Consider the following 9,687-nt stretch of genomic DNA (forward strand, 5'->3'; position numbering starts at 1 on the left):
CCCTGTATCGAAAAAAAAAAAATCAGAGGCTATTAAAGAGGTGATTGAGGACCAAAGTAGAAGAAATTGGAGGAGAAACACATGAGGTAAAAAGGGGGAAGGGGGGCAATGTGAACAAGTAGACAAAGATAATGAGAATCAACCAAAATGTAGTATGTGTGAAAATCCATCCCATATGGAAACCAGTTACTTTGTTAGTTAATTATGTTAAATATATATACTTACAATGTAACGTGTGGTGGCTCATTCCTGTAAAAACACACAAACACAGATTGGAAATTAAGACACAAGAATTGTTGTGAGTCTAGGAAATACAGAAGTGAGGCAGGAAGGAGCAAGGGAAGGAAGGAGGGAAGGAGAGGAAAGAGAGAAAGGAGGGTGGAATAGCACAAATCTGCTCATTTACAACATTTTTAAATTGTCTGTTGGTAACATAATTAGATGCAGTGGGCTCTTCTAGCTGCTATTTCCCTTTCTGTATAGGATAGAGTTTTTAATAAGAAGAAAAGTTTGGTCTAGTAACAATATGTATATTGCAAGAAATTTTACATATATGCATATATGAGATTTTACATATATATATATACATACATACATACATACATACATGTCCAAGAATGGAATTTGAATTATAACTCTGTCCCTGGGTAGAGACATAACATTATAAACTATCTAAATCATTTTTAGGTCACAAAAACCTATTGATGTCCCTTATTTTAGGAGTTAATCCAAATGGACTTGTCAATGATTTAGGCAAGAAAATCCTTCTCCAAAAAGCCATGTGTTCCAGAAACATCAACAGATGTGATACTCCTCAAGTAGAAAGAAGAATAATATAATCCTTATATTAATATAATATAATCTTAATATCTTTATTTATAAATCCCAAAAGTCCTTCATTTATGGAATTGCTTATACTTCCTCACTGTTAAGCCTGCCTACTTTTGAATCCTAATTAAGAAAGATCAACATTTATGAGAATAGGAGATTAAAAACTGACAGTGCAATTGTAGTGTAAGAACCCTGAAAGTGAGTAGTTTTTCTTGGTCAAAATCTGAAATGCTCTTGGTTCTGTACTTGTTAGAGGCCAGAGATGCTAGAAATGTTAAAGACAAAATGTCTTCAGCTGTGCTCTAGCCAAAGGCCAGGAATGCCAGAAGGCAGGCATAATCTCCCCTTCTCTCTTCAACGTAGTTGACACCTTATCTTGGGAAATCAAAACTGAGAGGCACCTGGAAACCTTGTGAAGGAACATATTGGTCCAGCCAGTTGAACCCCAGCCATGACTCCATCCAATAAAACCTTACTAATTTCAAAGTGGAGACCCTTGCTGATATCCCATTTCAGGGACTGGATTTTTCTCCTAAGCTCCCATCAACAAAGCAAAACAAAACAACAGCAACAAAACCCATTAAAAGCATTGGTTTTAAACTCACCCTCCCATTGTCCATGAAACTAACTCTTCAAATTCTTAAGACAAGATTCTGGAAGTCTATCTGGCTTTGTGTATCCATGAGTATACAGCATTGTAATTCCTGAATTAAAGCCCATCAGAGAAAAGGAGTCCTCCATTCCTCTCAAGGAAACCCCACTTTCCCATAGAAACATTCCCCATTCCTATTTCTGAATCCTTCCTTCTGTATCTTTTCAAGCCAGAGTTTTACTCTTTAACTCTGGTTGATCTCAAACTCACTTTCTAGGCCAGATTATGTTAAAAGTTGCAAATCCACCTGCCTTCTGAGTAATGAGATTGCAAGGATGTGTCATCACACCTGGCCTAGCTCTGTGTCTGTGCCATCTGTAATCCTAAAGGTGCTTTTGCTGGCACTCTGCAAAGTCTCATTCTCTCTAGTAAGACATGTAAGCACACAGCATAGACATTTAGTTATTTAGACACTCATTTTAGAGCCTGCCAGATTATATAATGACACTCATTTTAGAGCCTGCCAGATTATATAATGACCTCTGACTCCCAAGAGTCTGACTTTCTCTCTTCCACCCCCTCCTCCCACTAGATGCTAAGATCTCAATCTGCTCTGTTGATGGCGTTTTTTTTTTTTTTGCTTTTCTCAAATCCCAATAAGATTGACCTCATTTCCTACATTTAAATTATTTTATCAGCAAGACTAATAACTTAGAAAAGTTTCCCTGTGTTTCCAAGTGACACAACTAAGTATTTAATGTGGAAAAAGCAAAACTTCCAGTAACAGCAAGTACAACTGGGAGGTATCTTGCTCTGACTGTAAATTTAGTCCCTGCCTACATACAGAAAATGATATATAAGTTATAGCTGACAGTCAGCAGTCAGCAGCTAAGTAGCCTGGAAGAAGTTGCAGGATCTCCATGCACTTGTTTCTGGAGCAACAACTTGAAAGCAGGAGCTCATCCTCAAGATGACAAGTAAATGAAAAAGAAGGTGGTGAATGGGTGAACAGTACAATAGACATGAAAAGAAAAATCAATAATATGCTAATAACAAAAATATGACTGTGGCATTGTCATATTATTAGATTTTATTTTCATAAAGACTGGACTTTGCCAATTCAGAGGGAAATATGCCTTCCCTGAGCCTTCTAACATATTCCACAGAGAACCAGAACAAAGACAATGATAAATCAACCCTAGTTTAGTCTTGTCCCTCTGGCCAGGTAATCAACCTTGTTGCTGCAGTTTTGTTTTTTCTTCATTGTTGGATCTGTGTGCAGAGATCCAGGTTTTTCATATGCCAAGGCCACTGATTTGCATACTCGTGACCATAACATCTAATTAGAAGTTTAATGTAGAAAAAAAAAAACCCACTCAAGCAAAGGACGAATAAACAACAAGAACAAAATCAAAAACCTCTAGCCATTTTGGATCTGCTGAACTGATTGATTACCAAGTGAATGTGGTAATTCCTCCCTACAAAATGAAGTACAAGTGTGTTCTTACAATATAGTGTGGTGGTATTGTGTTCACCAAAATATTGTGTACTCTAATAAAAATATCTGGGGTCAGAGAACAGACAGCCACTAGATACAAAGGCTAGAAAGTGGTGGCACTCACACCTTTAATCCTAGCATTCCAGAGATAGAAATCCCTCTGGATCTCTGTGAGTTCAAGGCCACATTGGAAATAGCCAAGCATGGTGACACACGCCTTTAATCCCAGAAAGGAAGCCTTTAATCCCAGGGAGTGGTGGTAGAAGGCAGAAAGATATATAAGGCGTGAGGACCAGAAACTAGAAGCTTTTGGCTGGTTAAGCTTTTGGCTGGTTAAGCATTTGGCTGGTTAAGCATTCAGGCTTTGGAGCAACACAGTTCAGCTGAGACCCATTCCGGATGAGGACTCAGAGGCCTCCAGTCTGAGGAGACAAGACCAGCTGAGGATCCGGCGAGGTGAGATAGCTGTGGCTTGTTCTGGCACTCTGATTTTCGTGTTTACCCCAATAACTGGCCTCGGGTTTGATTTTATTAATAAGAACTTTTAAGATTCCTGCAACAATATAGAATATAAATTGTCCCTATTTTTCTTTACTGTAATAACATATATATAAGAGGTGTTTTGGACATCTTCCAGGGAAGCAAGCAGGCTGACTGCAGGTCTTCACTTTTTCCTCCATCCTCCTAGTCAAATCCTCCAGTCTCATCTCAGACTCTAGTGTCCTTGAAGGCACCAAAGCTACCAGCCTGAGAACAGGCTGTCATAGGCTTCTAGATTCTTAAAAATTAAGTTATGGGGTTAATGAGCAAGATAACTCTATTAAGTCTATTAATGATGTCAAGACTTGAGGGAAAATGATTGGATATGATAACTCTGTTATGTCATAATTTATCAGTGGTGACTAAAAGGTGAGCAAAAGGAAGTGAAACACATGTCCAAAAACAAAAGTGATATGATCTATGTTTTGGAATATCATGAATGTATCCCTGCTTATTAAGTTCTGTATAAATAAAGAAGCACTCTGGCTGCTAGTCAGTCAACCTGCAAGATTCTTCAGACCACCATGGCCTGGCTCACTTCCTTTCTCTGCTGACTCTTTACATCCTCTGCTGGGACCTGTCTCACTAGGGATGACTCCCAAATACTATCTCTCTGTCCATCTATCCTAAAATGAAACTAAGAAGTATCCCATATCTGATTCCTTAGTCGCTGCTCTTGCATCCACCCATCTTCAGATCCTGCCCTCATCTGGAGCTGGACTCCGGCACTTACCAAAGGTAAACAAAGATCAGATAAGCAGTTTAAATAGATCTATATGCTATAATGAAATAGAAGCAGTCATTTTAAAAAAAAAAAGCGCAGAGCCAGATGGTTTTAGTGCAAAATTCTAACAGACTTTCAACTAAGAGTTAATGCCAATACTCCTCAGATTATGCCACAAAATAAAACATAAGAAACATTGCTCAATTAATTTTATGAGGCCACAGTTATACCCTGATCCCCAAACCACATAAATACCCAACAAAGAAAGGATTGCAGACCAATTTCCCTTATGGGCATAGATGTAAAAGTACTCAATCAAATATCTGCAACTCAAATATAAGAACACATCAAAAAGATCATCCACCATGATCAAATAGGTTCCATTTCAGAAATGTAGGGATGGTTCAATATACATGAATTAGAAAATTAATCCACCATATAAACAACCTGAAAGGCAAAAACCACATCATCATTTCATTAGATGCAGAAAATGCCTTTGACAAAATCTAAAACCCCTTCATGATAAAAGTGCTGGAGAGATTAGGGGTAAAAGGGACTTACCTCAACATAATAAATTTAGCTTAAAACAAGCCTACAGCCAACATCAATTTAAATAGAGAGAAACTCAAAGAAATTCCACTAAAATAAGGACTAAGACAAAATTGTCCATACTTATTCAATATAGTCTTATCTAGAACTGCCACCTTGACTCCTCTGAGGAGGCAATGGCTCCAGCCTTAGACTGACCTTGCCAAATTCACTCCTGGATGAGGACGTATACAGAACTAAAGTTCATTTTCTCTTTTCATCAGAAAAGAGGATCAAAAGTGTGGGGTAGCAAATGGAAGAAGTCTACAGATGGTTAAGAAACCCAGAGCTGAGGACAGAATGACATCTTCCAAAAAGAAAACTATCAGGAGTGTGATTTGGAAGACGAATTTAGGGGAAGCTGGAGACATTTTTTCCAAGGTAGTTAGATGGGAAATTAGCATTTATCTGAATGATTAGGACTGGGAATGGACTATGAGTTTATAAGTAACTTAATTGCTCTCCAGTTTAGAATATAGTTGGATCGGGAGGAAATTCTAAGAAACTGCAACATTTAAGAGGTTGAAATACTCCATGAAACCTCAAGTAATTCATAGGAGAATAATATTTTTAAAAATACATTCCTGTAAAGTGTATGGTTGAAGACCTTTGATTTGAATGTGAGAATATTTTTACCATCATACCTACTTTATGAGATGAATTCAGATATTTGCCTATAGGACAAATAACCACCATTCTAGGGAAAGTGTGTAGGTTAACAGGGAGCAAGTGTGAGAGCCAAAGTTACATCTTAAGCTTCAATTACTATGCTTAAGAGATCCATAGGAACAAAAATTTATCTGATCTTCTAGCCCCAGAACAGATAGTTCCTGAAATGCTGAAGGCTATTGTTTACGGGAGATAACAAGTCACGTATTTTCACTCCCCTAAACAAGCTTGTTTGACCCATCTGTACTTGATATGCTTGATCACATGTGGGCTGCAGGTTCACAGGCAGGAAATACGCCAGGATGTATGCTTGCTCCTGATTGGATGTAAGCTGGTGTACATCAGGATATATGCTTGCCTGTGATTAGAGTTGATGGGAAATATTTATGTCACTGCAAAACTTGATTTGGGGCCATTTCCTGGGAAACTGGGTATGGACCTGGCCAGAGCCCATCCACCTGGCTGGTAATTAATTAAAGCTGGCTTCAAATCTGGCTTTAAATTATGGTAGTGGTCTTATTTTCAACCAGTGGAATTAACACAAGGAAGGTACTTGGCTGTCACCAGAGGCTATGGCTCTTTGCTTCTTACCAGCATTTGGTCTGTCTATTTGCACAGCTGTCATCTAAAGTGGTCTTTGGGACCCAGCCCACCCTGGGATAGATGAAGGAAAGTACTTTTTCCTTTCATGCTGGCTGTACTACACATAACATGCCAGTATCCACGAACAACAGTGTTGAAGACTGGGTAAACTTCCACAATGCTCTAAATATAACAGACAATGGACTGTGCTACCAAGTCTTTTTACTTCAAAGTTTCAAATGGAGTATAAATTTGGGAAGTGATAGCAAAAGAAAAAAAAATGAAAGGAACAGGAAAGCATGGAAAAAATAGCTTTCCAAAAAACAAAAAACCAAAGTTGGTTAATCAACAGACATCAAGCTGAACAACAACACTACATTCACTTGTGGTTATAAATAAACATTTCTAAGAAATAGGCTTTAACTGAGAAATGAAACTGAATGTCTCTGTTCAGTTGCAGGTCACGGTGGCTTAAACGATAAGAGGAAATGTTAACTGAAGTTTCCAGTGGAAGGCAGGGTGGTAGAAGGCTGAACCTATATTAAGTGTTCTCCAAGACTAACTGATTAGAACTCCAATTACTTTGGAGAGTTGGAATGCTATATATTAAGTTATCTTGGCTATCTTAGCCCCTAAATAGTCATTTGTGTCCACTTCTGTATTTGACTTAACCATCTTGTAACTATGAGATAAATATTTCAGAAACTGCAAGCAAACATCTAGATTCTACCAACTCAAAGGTTATAAAAATGTCGACAGATAGGATCTGAGCCCCTAAGCAGAGATTTCTTCTCTTTGATGTAGTAGCCTGCCTCACTCATGTTTCTGCCACTGTGTTGAAGAGTGAATTGATTCATGATTTTCATTGTTCTGTGACTATGAAAAACTTCATTGAACTGCTACTGTATTGGAACATACTATTTGAAACAAACTGAGTCATCCCTGGGCCATGGTCACTCATGTTTAGCCACATAATACATTGAGGTAAGAGCATTTGTTTTGTTGTTAGTTTAGTTGGGTTTGTTTGTTTGTTTTACAACAGCAGAGCTGTACTGTGGAAAGAAGTCTTTCTCTACTTCATAGTGCACAATACTGTGGTCCCCAGAGAGTGTTGTCTCACTCTCTGAAATCTCAGGTGTATAAGACAGATCCTAACTCTTCTTGGATCACAGCAAGTAACTACTAAAGCACAGAAGGACTAAGCAAGACTTGGCAGAAAGCAAAAGGATAAATCATTCAGAAAGGGAAACAACATGGGAAGAGAACCTTTATTCATTCAAGGTTCACTTGTTCACTGGAATTATATGGGAACAGTAAATAGAAAAAGGCATACATATGTATATATCTTTGCATATATATGCAAATGAATGAACTACAGCATGGGTTTTTCATGCTGTGCCTTGTCCTGAAAGAGTCCATTTTACAAGCAACTTTGGATTCCATTTTGATAATGGAAGGCACTTGCACTACTGGAAGGACAGGTAAACAATACCTTATCACTAGTATAAGGTTTCAAACTCAGAACAAATGACTACCTGGGGTGCCTGTTTAACATATCAAAGCAGACATGGCTGCCAGGTTCTCACAGCAACCCCCAGGATCACAACTAACTCTTGCTGAGTCTGGCTTTTCTCAGTTCTTCTCAGTCCCTGCCCCCATCCTGAACCTCTCCAACCCCTGATCTGGGCTTCTGTTCTCCTTCCCCAGCTTCCCCTCCCTGAATAACCTCAGCCATTTTGGACACGCAGTCTTTCTGCCTCTTGTTCTCTAGGTTCACAGATGCTCTCCTTGTTCCCTCTCTCTTCTCTTCCTTTCTTTCCCACCCCTAACTATGGCCCAGTTCAGTCTGGACACTTCCAGATGCCTCTGTCTGTTTTCTCCCTCATATCTACATTTTTTTTTCTCATTCAACGAGCACCACCCACAGAACACAGACTGAGAAGTGACTGTTTCTGAGAGTGGGAAGGGCGTCACCCTGTAGATTTATCAGGGTGAACTGAAACTGTAGCTATTAACAGTGAAGTTGGGGTACCCTCTTGGGATTCTTTGTCTCATTAATAGAATAATTTAAAAATGAACTCAAAAGGAGGCTCAATTACAATTTTATTTGAATTGAAAAGAGAAACCTCAGGGCAGGCAAGCTGTAAATCATGGAGCAGAGATAAAAAGCTTGGAACCATATAATTATGCTGCATGGAGGTCAGCCACGTGGTGGATAAGCAGTCATACGGCTTGAAGGACAGCTTTAGAAAATGTGGTAAATTAAAAGTGTCAGGGAAAGCATGGTTGCAAAAAAGACAGAAAGAAGCAAAGGGAGATTTACACTTTTCTGAGTAATTCAGTAAAAGGGACAGACTTAGGAAACTGTATAGTCTTGGCTCTGTAAGCTACTGCACTAGAGGCAGGAATTCTGGAAAGGAAAAGAACATTGTCTCATTAAGGGAGAATTATTCTACTTATCTCTAGCATGACTTAAGGGGGCTCCACTTTTCCTGGGATGAGGGAAGGGTCCATTGGCCAGGTGATTAACTATCGCCAGTGGTTAAATGAGCCAACACTGACATGTTTTCACCGATGAGTAGATGTCCTTCTTTACTGTAACATGGGCACATATTTGTATTAAATTCTTATTGCGGAAAACAGGCCCAAAACTTGCCAAACAAAGAAAAAGGTACACCTCCTTCACCATAAAGAACAGAAACCCAGTGTAATGGCAGCGGCTCCAAGCCAATCTGTCATCTAACAACTGCTATGTGCACCAGAGACCAACAGGCAGAGAATTTCTGACTCTCCCTGGGTATTGAGCTTGGTGGCTTGACTCCCTGCTGTTGGTGTGGCCCAGAGACATGCTCACCTGATGGACCTGAACACACCATTTCCTGCTCCTATCCCCTTGCAGCTAGACTTCCACCCAGAAGCTTGGCTCTGGACCATGTCTACTTCCCCGTGGCTAATTTTGAGTTCCTTATCTTATCAATACAGACTCTACTTGTATTTCTCAGTCCATTTCTCAAACCTCTTGAACACTACTATAACCTCTTTAACATAACCTCATTATGTAAACTGCATACATGAAAGAACATTTATTATGTGCTGTGTGATGTGTGATATGAGAGTTAATATTTAGTAGTTAAAATTAAGACAAAATAACCTGTATTTTGCCACTATCAGATTACCAAAATAGGTGGGGTTATCTGGAAAATTGCAGTTACTGAAACTGGGGAACCTTATAAATTTCTGTTATTTAATAAATTCTGATACTATGGAAAGATACAAATGTGTTTGTCTGTTTCTGGCATGGTGTGCTCCTGACAAAGAACTTGCAGGCAGAATCGGAGGCTGTCTTTCAGAGAAAGATGTATAAGTTGTCAAGTTTATATTTAGTCAGGATTCTGTAGAGGAACAGAACCAATAGAATGAATACATATTAAAGGGTGGTTTACATGATACAGTCAGGCTCATCCAATAATGGCTATCTCAGACCAGAAAGGCTGAGTAAGTATGTCAGTCCATAAGAATGAATGTCTCAACAGACCCAATATGGTGCTTGGGGCCTGGAGGCTTGCTGGCGTTCAGTTTGTGTTAGAAAATTGAAGAAGCTGGTTCTAATATCAGGAAAGTAATGGTACAGTGAGAGTAATAGCACAGACAAACTTCCAGCAA

Source organism: Peromyscus leucopus, chromosome 1 (genome assembly GCF_004664715.2).
Source record: "Peromyscus leucopus breed LL Stock chromosome 1, UCI_PerLeu_2.1, whole genome shotgun sequence".
NCBI classification, from domain to species: domain Eukaryota; kingdom Metazoa; phylum Chordata; class Mammalia; order Rodentia; family Cricetidae; genus Peromyscus; species Peromyscus leucopus.